A 17,388-nucleotide genomic window follows, 5' to 3' on the forward strand; every position below is an offset into this window, starting at 1 on the left:
GGTGACTTCTGGCCACGGTAGATGCTTGAAACTCTCTTGTGGGATGTTTGTGAGTCTTTCAAGGTCTTCTTTCTGGACACCTTGACCTGCAGCTCCCTAGAAATGGGAAATGCCTGTCGCCTGTCGTCTGGCAGTCAGCTGTGACTCCCAGCTCAGCCCCTGGACTCACAGTGCTCCACCCTCCCTTGGGGTCACACTGTGGCTCCAGGCATTCCCCATGGGTAATCATTTCTAGATTACCTCAAGTCAACTCCCCCCATGTCTTCACTCTTGTTTTCCGGAAATCTCAACGCTTTGCCCAGCTTAAGTGAGGGGGAGCTAGCTTTAAGTGAGCTTGGCCCCCTTCCTTCTGCTACCTCAGGCTTACATACAGGCCTCTTACTTTTCAAGCATGTCTCAGAATTTAGTCCAAATGTTGCCCACATTCCAGGACACACCGGGAAAATTCTCCTAAGAGTCTCCTTAAAGCCCCTCTCACTTGGGCTTTAGGTGGGGGGTGGCACCCATCCTTTTCTCCATGATGGGAGGATGTGGGGAACACAATGACAAGTCCAGATATGGTCTCTGGACTGTTCCATCTTAATCTTATGAAAGTTACGAGGGGAGGTCTAACACCTCACTTTAGAATATACGGGAGCTTGACACCTGCTCCAATTTTAAGCTATATCTATAAACTCTTTTATACTCTTCCCTTTGAAAAGTGGAGCCTATTCTCTTACCCTTGGCTGTGGGATGGATTTAGTGACTGGCTTCTAGCAAATAGAATAAAAGGAAGTGGCAATATGAGACCTCCGAGATTAGGCCATAAAAGGCATTGTGGCCTCCTGCTTGCTCTCTTTTTCTCTCTTGAATCTCTTGTTCTGGGGAAAGCCAACTGCCACATTGTGCGGACACTCACACACCCTCTGGAGAGGTCCATGTGACAAGGGACTAAGGCGTCCTGCCAGCAGCCATCCTAGCGAGCCACCTTGTAGTGGACCCCCCACGCATAGTTAAGCCTTCAGATGATGCAGCCCCTGCCGACGTCTTGACTGGAACCTCATGAGAAGCCCTGAGCTGGAATTACCCGGCTAAGTGGCTCCCAAATTGGTGAACCACAGAAATTGTGAGATACAGGAAAAGTCACATTTAAGATCTTGTTGGATCTTGTTTTTTTACCTTTCCCCTCAGCACTACTGCTTCTTTCTGCAAGCATCGGAGTCTCCATGTGAGGGCTTCCCCTGGCCCAGGAGCTGCTCTCCTGAATGGGCTGCGCCAGAACTGCTGGGGAGTCACTCCCTCCGGGAGCAGCTCTCCTCCAATGGTGGGAAGGGTTGGTGGATAAGTGCCTCAGCTGCCTCTCCTAGTGGATGAGACGACTGAAGGACACACTCTATGCAGTAACTCAGGGGTCCCCAGCAGGATGGAGCCCCACTTGTGCACAGTACCAGCTTGTCCACTGATGCCCTATGGTGACTTCCTTCCCTTCTAGGTCCTACTTTCCCACTCCACTGCCAGTGCTTCCTTGAATCTTGCCCCACATATTCTGGTGTACCCAAATTCTGTCTCAGGGTGTGCTTCTCAGGAAACCCAACTAGATCACCTCCCCTCTGCCCCTTGCACGCTCTTCCCTTGGGGGAGATGGATGGAGCTGCTTAGTGAGTTTGAGAGAAGGAATGGAGAGTGGAGGACTCAGCCATGCTGGGCTCTCTCGTCAGAGATAAGTGTACATCAGTGTGTGTCCTGTCTGCAAGATGCTTACAGTCTCTGTGCATCCAATGTCATGATTACCAGGGTATATTCTGCCTTTGCAGGGGAGCACCTGAAATTTAGGGTTGGCAAGCTCAATGGGGATTAGATGTCTTAGGTGATCTGATTATGGATATAGATCAATCTGTGCCTTCTAACTCAGTCCTTCTCTAATTAACTGCTGTCATGGGCCCCATTTGTCTGATTCCTGTCTCTTTTCTCAAATTGTTTTAGTACTCCAGAAGGGTAAAGAAGAATGTTTTTTATTTGCACCCTAAAATGTCAACAACATGCACAATATAGGGGGTAGAATGAGTAATTTATGAGCATTTGCAAATAGCCTACAAAATTAATTGTAGAACATTATCCCAAGTAGCGGTTTTTTGTTTATAAAAAGAAAACTCAATAATCTTTAGTAAAATACCATGTTAACGGTCCCTCTCAGGTCATCAAGCGCTACAGAAGAGTGAAAGGGGAAAATAATATGGCAGCAAAGCCCGCTTATAAACCGCGCACGTTTGCATCACACACTGTTAGGAGAACTCTGGTATGCGGTTCTGGAATGATGTTGGGATTTTAGCTTTACAAAATGGAATATCTCTTTGCTTATTTGGATTTGTTTCTGGCACAGTGGGAAGCCCTTAGTCATAAACTTCCGGGAATTTTCAAGTCAAGATGGTGTTTAGCATTTACTTCTTAGCTGCATTAAGCTAGGTTCCATACACCCCCACACATCCCCGCTACCATTTCCTCCCTAGAAACAAATAATTAGAAATGACAGACCATTTTTTTTTAATAAAAAGGATGTGGCCCACTCAAAATTTAAATTCTTTTTGAAAGAAAAACAGAACAGAACCACACAGTAGAAACTAGAGCTGAATTTGCAGCTATGTCGGCTTCAGGAACAGAAGCAAGCGTTCAACTAGAGAGAGTTGAAGGACAACTTGGTGAAGTAGTGCTGAGAAATTTACCTCGAACTTGGCACGGCCAGATAAAAAAGATCAATTTCCTGACACAAATGTTAACAATCATGGTGAGTAGAAAGAGGAGTTCCAGCATGTACCTCATAGGAAGCCCAAAAACAGAGGCTTGAGGCATCCCTCAGAAACACTATTCTGAACATTGTATCTGAAGACATACCAGCTGAGAGTTTTCCAGAACCAAACAAAGATACAATTCCTTAGATTTAAAGCTCATACTGAATGCTGATCAGAATAGAAAGAAACAGACACCTATGCATATTCGAGTGAAACTGCAGAACAGACATAACATAATATCTTAAAATCAACCAGAGAGGGGCCGGCCCCGTGGCTGAGTGGTTAAATTCACTCACTCCACTTTGGCGGCCAAGGGTTTTGCAAGTTTGGATCCTGGGCATGGACATGGCACTGCTCAACAGGGCATGCTGAGGTGGCGTCCCACACAGCACAACCAGAGGCACTCACAACTAGAATGCACAACTATGTGCTGGGGGACTTTGGGGAGAATAAAAAAAAAAAAATGATTGGAAACAGTTGTTAGCTCAGGTGCCAATCTTTAGGGGGAAAAAAAAGCAACCAGAGAGAAAAATATTGCATTGCATACAAAAGAATCACACTAAGACTGACGTCAGACTTGTTAGCAGCAAAAATGGAGGCCAGAAGTCCACAAAGTAACATCTTCAAAACGCTCCAGGACTTCAACTGTCTACCCTGAGTTCACTTTGCGGTTAAACTCTCTTTCAGGGGTGATAACTGGGTTAAGAAAGTTTGCCACTGTGGTCTCTCATTGAAATAATTATTGAAGGAGGTATTTATTATTACAAGAAAAAAGTCAGCCCAGAGGAAATAAGTAGAATTCAGACAACGCAGTGAGCAGGGAAAAATTGCTTAGGAAAAGTGGAGCTGTGCATATTCATGAGTTTCGCTAGTCTGTGAAGATGCTGACGTATGACAGTCTTCAGTTATAGACCCTGACATGTCTCCGAGAAAAGGAAGTCCATCACTTCGACTAAAAGTTACAGTTAATGTGGCTGGGTGAGATGACGTTAGAAGCAATAGTGACAGAGAAATAGAAGTATGTTTGTGCTTCTGGTTTTTAAGGAAAAAGAGAGTAGTTTTGTCCTAAAGTAGTGCCATTTTTTCCCCTGAATATGAAAGACCATAGTGACGGAAAAAACTTGGAAAGCGAATTTTACTTGCCTTGGTTTATAATACTTAAGTCAGCAAAAAGCCGTGAAATATTTTAAAATTTTGAAGAACAAAAATTTGGGGTGAACTAAATCTACATGTATCAGCATATATACAGTATATATCTGAGCAAAAAAGTCATTTTGCAGGATAAATAATAATGACACCATGTAATTCAACATTAAAATTGTGTTGAACATGGGTAAGACCCATGTAACCATCACTTAAGTCAAAAACGGATTAACACCATCATCTCACCATCTCTTCTCTTGTCTCTTGACAAACTCTCCCCTTCCTAAAGGTAACCATTATCCCAATTCTAACACTATAGTTTAGTTTTGTTTTCAAACTTTATATTAACGAAATCATTTAATATGCATTCTGTTATATCTTTATCCTTTTGTTCAACATTACATTTGTGATATTTATTCATGTCGTTGGTTTGGGTTCAACTATTCATTTGGAAGATAAAATTCTATGTATCTATCAGCTGCCTGTCATCTGTTCATTTTGAGGTCATATTATGTTATATTGTATCAGTCAGGGTCTGTTAAGCTTACATTAGTAACATAAAGATAGTAAAACACGTGTAAAGTCTCTGTGGATTAACACAAAGTGTTTATTTCTTGCCCTTGCAAAATCCACAGCAGGTCGGGGGACTCTCCATGGCTATCGTCTTCCTCGTATGACTGGGAGACCCAAGCTGCTTGGATTGTATGGCTGTGACATTTCAATACCTGGTCTCCACATTTACTGCCAACAAGAAAGCAAGGGATGTGAAATCACAAAGGGAGCGTTTAATCCTCCAGCATGGAAGTAACACACGCATCACATCAACTCACATTCATTTGTCACAACCTGCCATAAAGCCCTTTTTACCTGCCTGAAGGCTGGGAAGTATCATCTTCTGTATGTGTAGACAGGAGAGGAGAATCAGCTACTGGCGGGCACTAATGAGATCTATCACACATACTTTAATAAAAATAATTTTTAGGGATATCTACTATAAATTATATGTTGTAACCATGATAGAAAAAATATTGGCTAATGTTTGTCATAAATTAACGGTGGATGAAATCTATTTAAGTAAGATAAAGAATTTATCTAACATAAGAAAAAAAGAGACAACTTTAATTACAAAATGTTAAAATGTTTGTTGATTAAGGAAAACCATAAACAAAGTCAAATCTAAGCAAATCAAAATGTAAGTAACAAAATGTTAATCTCCCTAATGTACAAATAAGCTCCAATAAATGGAATGGAAAAAACCCAGAACAATGGAAAAAAGGCACGTGCATAATATTTACAGAAGTGGTAATTAAACTGATAATGATGCTTATGCTGACTAGTAATTAGTGAAACATTTTACCCATCAGAGCTACAGAATTGTTCAGATTGATAATTTACAGTTCCAATGAAGTTATGGGGAAATAGATGTTAGTTTCACACACTATTGGAGGGAATGTAAATTACACTAATCTTGTGGAAAGTAATTTGAAGTGATATATTCAAATTTTATATATGTCAGTCCTATAACTCAGCAATTCCATGTCAGGGAATCTACACAAAAAAGTACTTGTATAGAGCCTGAAGCATGTAAGTTCAAGAATGCTCATTTCAATATTGTCTGTAATAGTACAAAATAAGTGCCAACCTAAATACCCATTAATAAGGGACTGGTTAAACAATTCATAGTTTATCCATTGCATGCAATTCTATATGCCTCCAACACTATAGACTTACTCCCCAAAATGATTGTTCAGTTACTATCTTTTTGCCATAATGCCATTTGAAAATTTATACCACTTTTCGGTGACTTTCATTTTATTTTTTTAGTAGCAGTGCTTTCACCTAAAAACCTACAAAATAGGGGGCTGGCCCCGTGACCGAGTGGTTAAGTTCTTGCGCTCTGCCTTTGGCGGCCCAGGGTTTTGCTTGTTCGGATCCTGTGCGTGACCATGGCACCAGTCATCAGGCCACGTTGATGCGGTGTCCCACATGCCGCAACTAGGAGCCACAACTAAAAATATACAACTATGTACTGGGGGAATTGGGGGAGAAAAAGCAGAGGAAAAAAAAAAGAAGAAGATTGGCAACAGTTGTTAGCTCAGGTGCCAATCTTTAAAAAAGAGAAAAAATAAATAAATAAAATAAAAATAAAAACCTACGAAATAAATATGACCTAAAAAACTATATTTTGACTTTATTATTTTAGACAAGGGCACACTCAAAATTTACTCAATACAAAAATTTCTATGCAGAGACGATATGTGGGACAGATTTCAATTGCTGTCAGATTTGTCTTCCTTTGTATGGGCACACAGAACACGAGGGATAAAGAAGCAGCAACTTCTATGACTCTGGTCTTTTATGCACATGTACTCCTATTTGTAAATGTTTTGACCCACTCTTGTGTTTAGTCTTTATTTTCAAGTGTACTTTGAATTAAAGTTAACTGTGAGCCCCCAAATAGCTCAAAAACTGATAAGTAAGTGTTGTTGTAGAAAGAAAAGTTAGGAAAATTTTAATCATGGAGCAAAGGATGAGTGAAATAAAAGAGGTTGGAAGCAGGAGACAGAAGTAAAGATTCTGCAGTCTTTTAGGATAGTTCACTCTGCTTAATACGCGATCTTGAATGCCTGGCTGAAGGTCGGTTACCTGATCTCCCCCAGTCCTCCTTAGAACGCCTCCCTCGCACCTCTGCTCCACCTGCCCATTCACTGTCTGCCCCGCCTTAGTGAGTACACTAAACTTTCATGATGTTATTGCATTGACTTCCTTCATAAAAAGCTGATTTTGTTTTCCCTCAAATTGTTTCTTATTGCTTATGTAAACTTGGTTTTATTGTCAATCAATTGGTTTTTCTTCGTGAAAATTGTTTTGGCGTCTTAGGTTGGCAGGAAGGAAAACATAGGCAAGAAAGGAAATCCTTGAAAAGAATCATAATTTTTCCCATTAAAATTGATATAAATATTGCTTTTCAATTTAAACGACTTTATAGCTAATGGCATAGTTTGAGTTGTGAATTAAATTTGTTAAGCAGGTCATGAGCATATTAAAGAAATTTGTGCATAAGGCTGTGCAAGGTTATCTGTGATTGGTAAGTGGAAAAAGAAAGTTGCTGAATATTATATGTTATGAACTCATTTTTGTAAAAATGATCTGGAATGACATTATTAATAGTGATTATGCCTGGGCTTCTAGAATGCTAGTTATTAGTTATGAGAGATCTGAGACACAGTGCTAAGGATCCCAGCTCTATAACTTGTTCACTGTAAAACTTTGGCCAACATAGCTCTTCTCAAAAGCTTCACTTTTTTGTAACCTGAATATCACAGATCATAATTATTCTACCTCACAGGGTGGTTGTGATGATTCAACGAGGTAATCAACTGCCAGACACAGTAGGTGGGCTACACATTGTAGCCATTGTTATTATTTTATGTACATCTGTATTGTTCGTTTATTTTAAAATGAACACGTCTTAACTTTGTAAAAAGATTAAAATAGATCTATAAGTTGTGTTGAGCTTTTATTTATTTATTTATTTTGAGGAAGATTAGCCCTGAGCTAACTACTGCCAGTCCTCCTCTTTTTGCTGAGGAAGCCTGGCCCTGAGCTAACATCGTGCCCATCATCCTCCACTTTATATGTGGGACACCTACAACAGCATGGCGTGCCAAGCGGTGCCATGTCCACACCCAGGATCCGAACCAGTGAACCCCGGGCTGAGGAGAAGCAGAACGTGCAAACTGAACTGCTGCGCCCCCGGGCCGGCCCCTGGGCTGTGCTTTTAGAATAGGTTTTCCTATATCCCAAATGACTCCTCTTTCCTCAAGAATTTGAATAAATGTGTAAATTTGGATAAATTTGAATAAATGCTTATCTGAACCTACCGTCGATTCCTGGGTCTAGTGTTTGCGCTGTTTCCACACTCCTGCTACAGCCTGATGGAGATGCTTCTCTAGTTCTTGACTCCCAGGTAAGGTCTTTTCATTTTGAGTACCATAATTTTAAATGACAAATGAAATACGAGTTTTCTTCACATAATGTATAAATACATACCGATCAATACCATTTATTAATTCTTGCTTCTGTCTCATGTGGCTTTTTGTTTTCATGTTTTGAGGGGAGAAGAGACTTGGCGATGAGAACACCTTAATGTGGAAACCCTGAGTTCGTGGTTTCCACTCACCTGTTTGCCAGCGAGGCTGATAAATGGTGCTGGGTAAGGAAGCCGGGAGCTTCTGGAAATGTGACAGAAACCCTCTGTCCACCACCACACCAGAGACACGGGGCCCTTAGAGGTAAATTCATGAGGTTAAGGGCAAGCAAAACACTAAGCTAGACTTAGATTATCTACCCAGTGACAACACTCTGGTGGAGTATTGTCTACACATGAAGTGCTCAGCAAGCGTGGGGCAAACAGGCCTTCTTTTCCTTAAAATATAAACAAATGCGTGTCCTCCAGCAATTGTGAGAGGAGGATGGATGGAAGGTGAAAATTACGAGGAAGAACGTGGGAGAGCTGAGGGGAGGTCATTGAATCATTGCAGGTTTATAAAGATGTGGCTTTTACGTCTTGGCTATTGTGAATGGTGCTGCCTCGAACATAGGGGTGTGTAAGTCTCTTTGGATTCTTGATTTCATGTTCTTTGGATAAATACCCCGTAGTGGGATAGTTGGGTCATACGGTATTTCTATTTTTAATTTTTTGGGAAACCTCCATACTACTTTCCATAGTGGCTGCACCAGTTTGCGTTCCCACCAGCAGTGTCTGAAGGTTCCCTTTTCTCCACCTCCTCCCCAAGGTTTCTTATTTTCTGTCTTGGAAGATAAACACTTGGATAAAGAGAACAGATTAGTGGTTACCAGAGGGGAAGGGGACTAGTGAAAGGGGTAAAGGGTCACATACATATGGTGATGGATAAAAAATTAGACTCTTGGTGGTGAGCACAATGCAGTCTGTACAGAAACTGATAAATAATAATGTACACCTGAAATTACACAATGTTATGAATAATTATAACCTAATAAAATAATTGAAAAAGAAAGATGTAGCTTTTATTTCCCACTTTGTTCATGAAAAAATGTACATAAAGAACTTCCGTTTTGCTGGGAATTGAAGTAAATCGATTTGCAGCATCAGACTTTCTTCTCCTTGGCCTTCCATGGTTCTCCATCCTCAGAGATTGGGAGTTATTCTGGGTGCTCGGTTGCTCAGCCCTGTATCTGAGTGCCGGGAATCATTTCACACTTCAAAAGATCTTTAAATTCAGCATTAAGTTATCTCATAATTGACTTGTCTCCACTCTGTGTTTTAACACATAAGATTCCAACCAAATTAAAGTACAACAGATGGGGAAATTCACTCGAAAAGGAACACTAATGAAGTAGTTTTCCTTTCTCTTTGCAAGCTAGGGTTAATAGATTGATTTCGGATAACCGAGGATGTGTTTCCAATCCTTGGGGTTTGGAACATAGGCACGTGGACTGAAAATCTAAGCAACAGTTAGTGCTTCTTTTGAGCCTGTAGGGAAAGCTCCCCATTTCGGGTGGTTCTTTTTGTGCTCATCATGTGCCATCACCACCACCCAGGTACTGAGTTCTTGTGTGGGCATGGCACTGCTCACTGCTGGCGAGAGCAGCTGACACTACCGGTATCAACCTGGTGCTTGTCAACCCCCTTCCCACACAGGAATAAAGCAAGAAAAATACAGCCAGTCAGGACAACTCTAAACAAACCCCAAATCCCCCAAGGGCATAGTTAACCTTCTGCTATAGCATGATGTCACATCCAGGATATCGACATTGAGACAATCCACTGATCTTATTCAGAACTCTGTAGTTTTAATTATACTCATCTGTATGTGTGTGTTTAGTTCTGTAGAGTTTTATCACCTGTGTAGGCTGTGTATCCACTACCGCAGTCAAGATGCTGAGCACCTCCACCACGAAGGTACTTTGTGTTGCCCTTTTATAACAAAACCAGGCTCCCTTCTCCAAACTCTGACAATCACAAATTGTCCTCCATTTCTAAAATTTTGTCATTTCAACAATGTTATATAAATGGAATCATATGATATGTAATCTTTTGGCATTAGCTTTTTTCACTGAATATAATTCCCTGGAGATTTATCCAAGTCATTGTGCATATCAATAGTTCATTCCTTTTTACAGCTGTGTAGTATTCCATCATGTATGTCTACCACTGTTTGTTTAATCATTCAGCTCTTGACGTATGTTTGGGCTGAATTCAATTTTTGGCTTTTGTGAATAAAGCTCCCATGAACATTCATGTAAAAGGTTTTAGGGTGAACCTGAGTCTTCATTTCCTGAGAGAAATGCCCAAGAGTTCAATTGCTGGGTCACGTGGTAGTTGCACGTTTAATTTTTTTGAGGAATTTCCCAATTGTTTGCCATAGTGGCTGTACCATTTTATATTACCAGCAACAATACAAGAGTGGTCTAGTTTCTTCTTATCCTCACCTGCGTTTAGTGTTGTCAATATTTTTTATTTTAACCATTCTGATAGGTATGTAGCGATATCTCATTGTGGTTTTAATTTGCATTTCCCTGATGGCTAATGATTTTGAGCATCTTTTGTTGTGCTTATTTGTCATCTCTCTATCCTCTTTGGTGATGTCTCTTCCTGTCATTTGCCCATTTCCTGATGGTATTGTGTTTACTGTTGAGTTTTGAGAGTTATTTATACATTTTTTAGATACTAGTTCTTTGTCAGGTGTGTGGTTTGCAGATACTTTCTCCCAGTGTGTAGCTTGACTTTTTATTCTCTTCATATGATGTTTGATTTTAATCTTTAATTAAAATTTTAACTACACTTTTGATAAGACTCAATTTATCAATTTTTTTCCTTTTATAGATTGTGATTTTGATGTCAAGTCCAAGAATTATTTGCCAAAGATCTCAGAGATTTTATCCCCTGCTTTTTCTAAATGTTTTATAGTTTTATGTTTCCACTTTAAATCTACGATCCATTTTGAGTTAAATGTTGTCTGAGGTAAGAGGTTTAGGTAAGGGTTCTTTTATCTTTTTTTACCTATGGAAGTCAAGTTGCCCTGGCACCATTTGTTGCAAGGTGATCTTTCTTCCATTAAGGTGATTTTGCATCTTGGTCAATAATCAGTTGGGCATACAGTATTTGTGTAGATTTATTTCTGAGTCCTCTACTCTGTTCCATTGATCTACTGTCTATCATACTGCCAATATCAACATTGTTTTGATTATGATAGCTTGATATTTAGCCTTGATATTGGGTAGAGTAATTCCTCCTTTGTCAATATTGTTTTAGCTACTTTGGTGCTCATGTCCTAGAGAATCTTGGACCCAAGGGGACGAAGCGGCTTCCTTGACCAAGTACCAGCTGTAGCTGGGTCCCTTCTGCCAGCTCCACAGACCTGCCTCAGTATCTCAGTGAAAAATGGGAGTCACAGGCCCAGCAGGGAAGGATAATGCTTCCAAAGCTACTTATTAGTGGTAGAGCTCACAATTAATTGTTCTTGCCAGTGGTGTCAGCTCATCTGATGTTGTCAGAAGGACTCTCATTCTAAGCCAGAGCAATGAACCTACCTTGGCTGCCTCCTTGTGTTAATTTGATGATCAGAAAACAATGGGTCTGGGTGGTCTTCCTCTGTTGTGTAGGGGGAAGAAAGATGCCCTGCCGCTGTTCCTCCAGTCCTGGGGTCCAAAGCCAGCTCTCCTTCTTACCACTTTCCAGAGTCCTACTTTCGTTACCAGTGGCATCATTTCCAGAGTTTTTAGTTGTGCTTAGTGGGGAGGAGCAAGGACACGACTAGAAGTCAAGATCTATCAAATAGGTATTTTTAAAAACAGATAAGCAGCTGCTTATTTAAATAAAAAAGACACTACTATGTCAAGAGCAGCACTTGGCCATTTAGCAGAATTGAACAAAATTTCAGAGCCTGGAAAATGTGTACCAAATCCCCAATTAACCAAAGTTCTTAGGCTTTATTAAAATGCTTGAACTTTTCTTCTTCCTTTTGACAAAAATAGAGTCTGGGCTAAATTCCAATTTGAATAAGTATACTGATCTTCCAAGTTCCCTTGGCAGTGTCCACACATGCAATTTTCTCCACTTTCTGTCGTTAAGCAGTGGAACAGGACGCTGTGCACACTGGGGTAGATTGCTGGGTTCTACTGAGAGCTGCCTGGAGGTGAAGCAGCTTTCAGATTTATAACACCAAAGCCCGCAAAGCTGTGTATGTGAATCAGCACTCTGTTTTTCTCCCTGATTAAAACCCCCTTATTTTCCTTGCCATTGTTTTTGAATCTGCTTAATACTTCTATGAAAATAAACAGATGTGTTTGCTGAAATAAAAATCACGTGACATTTGCAAGTGCAGCATTTGGATGAGAGTCCTGGCTCCTGCCAATTGGTCTGAAGGCGCTTCGGTCCTTACCTTCTCCTGGTAGTTCTACTGAAGACGCTGTCCACCTTCACTTCTCAGTTGAACACCTTCCAGGCAAATCTCTTTGCTCTTATTTCCGCCTTATTAATAACTTCTGGCCCAGAGCTCTGACACCATACAGTATTTTGTATCTAGATGCAATTCTATCTTTTTTCAAAAGACTCTTAAAAACATAACATTGGAAAGGGTCCAAAACTCACAAGATGTTCAACTCAATCTTTTTAAGGAGGACAAATTTAAACCAAACAATCTACATTATATTTAAGAACCTCTGGAGACATAAATTCCATTGATATCCTTGGCAGATACATTCTAATGTTGAGTGACTTTGTTTCCAGGTAAATTTCTCCAAGTTGATTAGGTATTAATCCATTCTTCAAAGCAAAAAGCAATTTGAACTAGAAGAAAATATCTTACTATCCTTTATTAATTGAAACTAAAAATAACTTTCTAGAGCAGTAGAATTTTATGGGTTATGGACTCCTTTAATAATTGATGAAAGTTACAGATTTCATCAAAATAAGATATATATAATTGCAGAAGACTTAGGGGTCACCTAAAGCCCATCCAGAGCCCCCAGGTTAAGAACCCTTGCCCTGGAGTGTAGGTAATCTTCTGTGAGAACTTCTAAAGTGTCTCTTCTAAATTTCAGAATCCCTCACATAGGAACAAATTCGGGGAGTAGAATCCAAAATGAGGTTTGAATGTATCGATTATGATTCTTTGGTTATGTATAACAGAAACAAATTCTAGTTAGCTTGAGAAAAGAAAAGTCATTGGAGATATATTTGAGTGACTCATAGACTTGAAGAAAAACACAAATCAGAAGGGACAGCAAGCGAGGCAGCAGATACCAATGTAATGGACAGTCTCTGTGAGATGCTCATAATGACTCAGCTTCAGCTCTTCTGTTGCTGCCACCAAAACACAGTAGATGGGGGGCTGGCCCAGTGGCGCAGCGCTTAAGTTCACACGTTCTGCTTCCGTGGCCCGGAGTGCACCAGTTTGGGTCCCGGGTGTGGATATGGCACTGCTTGGTGAGCCATGCTGTGGTAGGTATCCCACATATAAAGTAGAGGAAGATGGGCACTGATGTTAGCTCAGGGCCAGTCTTCCTCAGCAAAAAGAGGAGAATTGGCAGTGGATGTTAGCTCAGGGCTAATCTTCCTCAAAAAAAACCCAAAACAAAAAATAGTAGAGGGGATTCAGGGCAGGCAGAAACAAGCAATGTGCATTACAGTATCCACAGATATCTGGGAATGTAAGAATGGAAACTAATGCTATCCCTTATTTTAACTGCCTTTAATATTCTTATTACGGTCACAATTTTCTCTTTCTTATTAATTTATGTCTACATACAACATATCTATATGAAGTTTGAGGAATCAGGATAGAAACACTGATCAGCCTCCAAAATAGCCATTTCAGATGTGGCCAAAGAGTACAACAGACAAGAGGAAATTCTCAGAAGATGGAAACAGGGGCCATGGCGACGGATTGAACAGAGAGGTCTTCCTAGAGTAGAAAATCAGACCTGGACAAGGATCCTCCCCACTTCTCTGTGGGAGCCTTTGCAATGTCTACCCTGAGGAATTTCAGAATTGCTATGAGGCAGCAGTGGGTGCGTCCCCCATTCTTCCCTTTTCTGAATGAGAGTGTTTATTGTTTGTCCCCGGATCCACAATTATATGTTGGATTTATGGGGAGAGAATGGGCAAAAAACAAACAAAGGGATGCCCCCTGGCTGAAGACATCAGTAAAAAGATACACTGTCATAAGTTTGGAACATTCTCATTTTAATTGTATGAATATGAGCTCCCTGGTAACTTTAGTGATGCACAAATTAAGATCCTATTTGGAAAATGAAGCTTCTCGATTAGACTATGATGTATGTCTTCTGTGAACATTGCAAAATACCATTGTTGACAACCCAACATCTGCTCTTATCACACTCTTTTAAGGGTGTGAATTTTTTTTAAGCTCTGTAAACCATATTTTTCAATATTTTCAGTTGAAGGTCAATCTAATCCATTTTTAAAAATGATCATAAGCATTGATATAGACCCATTTTAACATCAACCTAATAACCCAAATAATGCAAGTAGTGTATTTTATTCAGCTATAATCTACTGACAGACTGCTCTGTGAGGATTTGTGCTGTGGTCTGTGGGTGATTAAAATGCATAATATATGACAATTATGATATAGTCCTTCCACTCAAGGAGAATTTAAGCCATGATGTGATAGGGAAAAGTGTTATAAATGGTCTTAATGTGACAAACCAGTTAAACATTGATGACACAATTGAAGAAATAAAATTTAGCAGCCAAATTTGAAGCATCTGGGATACTGAAGGCCAATGGTTATTGAAATCTTCACATGATAGGTGAGCATCTCATGAGGAATTTTAACTTCCCTTCAGGAAATTTTTTCATGTCTACAAACCACAAATGAAACTCTCTGGATTTTCCCCTGCTTTCTTCCTCTTTGTCTTTATGGAGGCTGAGATGACAAATGCTGATGAATGCTGAATGAAAAAGGGAGTAGTCTGTATGAATGATAAATTGGAAAGTGGGTTTTGAATTCAAGTTGACTATTCTAAAAGCTATTTTCATGGAGTCTTATGTTAATAGTTTAATGATTGCAGATGTTTTGGTGTGAAAACGATGGTCCCTAGAAAAACTTTACTATTTGCCAAAGATTGTATTCCACACATTGTATTGTAAAATATGCAGACTTTGGACACATGCTACACCAGAAGTAACTGAGTTAAAAATTGCTAAGTTCATGGAGAAATACATGAAAATTTTGAAGTTCCTTGAGAAGAAATTACATAAGAACAATTTCGTATGATACTATTAATCAATGGGATGAATGGTCATTGGTGAGGTTGGAATCTTTTCCACAAAGGCAAAAATCATTTTTTCTGAGTTTTCTTTGTATTTGTCTAAATATATCACCCACCTACAGTGGAATTAAAGAGACATCCATATGCTGTCTGAATTGGTGATTCTGAAATCAACAGTTTGATAGACACTGAAAATAAAGTGTCATGATATTATATACCAGATGGGAAAGGGATTTACAGATTAGATGATTGAATTTTTATAATTAACAAAATGTATTAAATGTGTTTGGTTTATTCGAATAAAGTTAGATTTGTTTAAAGTTATGGATTGAATTGATACATACACGATAGAGTGATTTTCTGTATACGTTCGCTGAAAAAATAAATCGTACTGTGTGGTCCCACTGCCCTTTGGGCCCACACCAAAAACAAGGATGTTTAGCCTAAAGTTCTGAGCAAAATACGTAACAAAGCTATTCCACCCATGTTTGGAAACTGTTTTATTTAAGTTAAGATGAATAAAATCTGTTTTGTAATTGATTGGACAAAGAAATGTTCTAACAACAGCTTGAAATGAAGTTCCTTCATAATGTTAATTTCAGAAATGTTCTATGGGGGCCGGCTCCATGGCTGAGTGGTTAAGTTTGCGTGCTCCGATGTGGCTGCCCAGGGTTCAGAACCTGGGCGTGGACATGGCACCGCTCGTCAGGCCACGTTGAGGCGGTGTCCCACATCCCACAACTAGAAGGACCTGCAATTAAGATATACAACTGTGTACGGGGGGGGGGGGGGGGTTTGGGGAGATAAAGCAGAAAAAAAAAAAAAAAGATTGGCAACAGTTGTTAGCCCAGATGCCAATCTTTAAAAGAAAAAAAAAAAGAAATGTTCTGTGAAGGGCACCAAAAATTTTCCTTAATCTAGTGTAAACAGTTCCACTGGAGATATGGCCCAAGCCGGGGTTTATGGGTGGTAGAGCACATACTTTCTCTTCTGAGGCAACTTCCATTACTACATGACTCTTCTTGCCTCTTCTCCCTCTATTTTCCCTTTTTCCAAGAGGCAGTGGATGCTAAGGTTTCTTTTGAATGAGACAGAGACACAAAGTAAGTATCTGTTAACATATCAGAATATTATGTAACATTTTTTATGTGTGCAAATAATCTATATATAGCAGAGGGGCTCTGAGACTAGAAATCGATGTTTTTTGTTTTTGAAAACTTGATTTCTAAAAGCCGGTTAAAAGTTTCTCAAAGTTGTCAGCAAATTTTTGATTCATTTAATGAAGACTGCCCTTTGTTACATTTCAAAAAACACTTTAGCGAATACTTAGATTTTGCAAAAGGGAAACCCACAACCCTGTTCTCCAGTGGAGGCGCTGGAGGCACTGAGGATTAAATTGCCTTTATAATGATGTTTCATTATCACCCGAGTTGCACCCTGGGGATTGTTATTGACTCAGAGGCAGGCCTGTGACTGCAGAAGAGGAAAACTGTTTGCTCTGCTTTTGCAAGAGGCCTGAGAAGGAGGGATTGACCTTGAAGTACTTAGGGGGATGTAAAGAGGTAATGGTAGGAGACTAAGGAGAAAGAAACTGAATGGTGGGCCACGCACTTTGCCAAAGACAGTGGTCTGGGGATTGTAGGAACTGTGATGTGCTTTGTAGCTATACCCCGGTTAACTCAATCAACACGAGGGAGCCTATTTATATGGATATGTATTCCAATAGAGGTATTTATAAGTGTGGTCCACAGACAGTACTACCTTCAGCTTCTCAGCCATCATTACTATTCTTCTAGATGATGACCTCAGCGGGGACAGTGCCATCTCTAGAGAATATTTAGGAAATACCTGGTGGCATTTTGGTCTTCCTAAATGGGAGAGAACTATTGCTATTTATGGGTTGAAGGCAAAGATGATAGATGCCCCCCAAGTTTTGAAAGAGTCACATGCAACAAAGAACTATCTATCTCCTCCATGATTTGAATGGCCCATCGTTCATGTAGTCTAAAAACAAGTTAATGATCCAAGAACCTAACTCGGTAAGATATATCAAACCAAAGTATTTGTTGTACAGTTTTAAAGTTCACTGAATATTTCAGGAATGCAACCATTATGTACAATAAGGGCAGACTAAACATTGTTATCTTTGGAAATTTACCAAAAGGGTTGTTCACCATTTTGGAAAATGTATCAC

At 39.8% G+C, this 17,388-nt stretch overlaps 1 long non-coding RNA gene across 4 annotated transcripts in view; it reads left to right on the plus strand.

Moving 5' to 3' along the window:
- LOC103564470 (uncharacterized) overlaps window positions 1-7,791 on the plus strand; it is a 280,693-nt gene extending 272,902 nt beyond the window's left edge. For 2 of the 4 annotated variants that reach the window (XR_548078.2, XR_011535427.1), the window contains exon 5: window positions 4,544-7,791. This is a non-coding gene — a long non-coding RNA (uncharacterized lncRNA). The remainder of the gene's footprint in view (window positions 1-4,543) is intronic. The other 2 variants (XR_011535428.1, XR_011535429.1) reach the window with 1 other exon arrangement.
- Window positions 7,792-17,388: the final 9,597 nt, after the last annotated feature.

The sequence above is a fragment of the Equus przewalskii genome, chromosome 32 (genome assembly GCF_037783145.1).
Source record: "Equus przewalskii isolate Varuska chromosome 32, EquPr2, whole genome shotgun sequence".
Taxonomy (NCBI): Eukaryota; Metazoa; Chordata; class Mammalia; order Perissodactyla; family Equidae; genus Equus; species Equus przewalskii.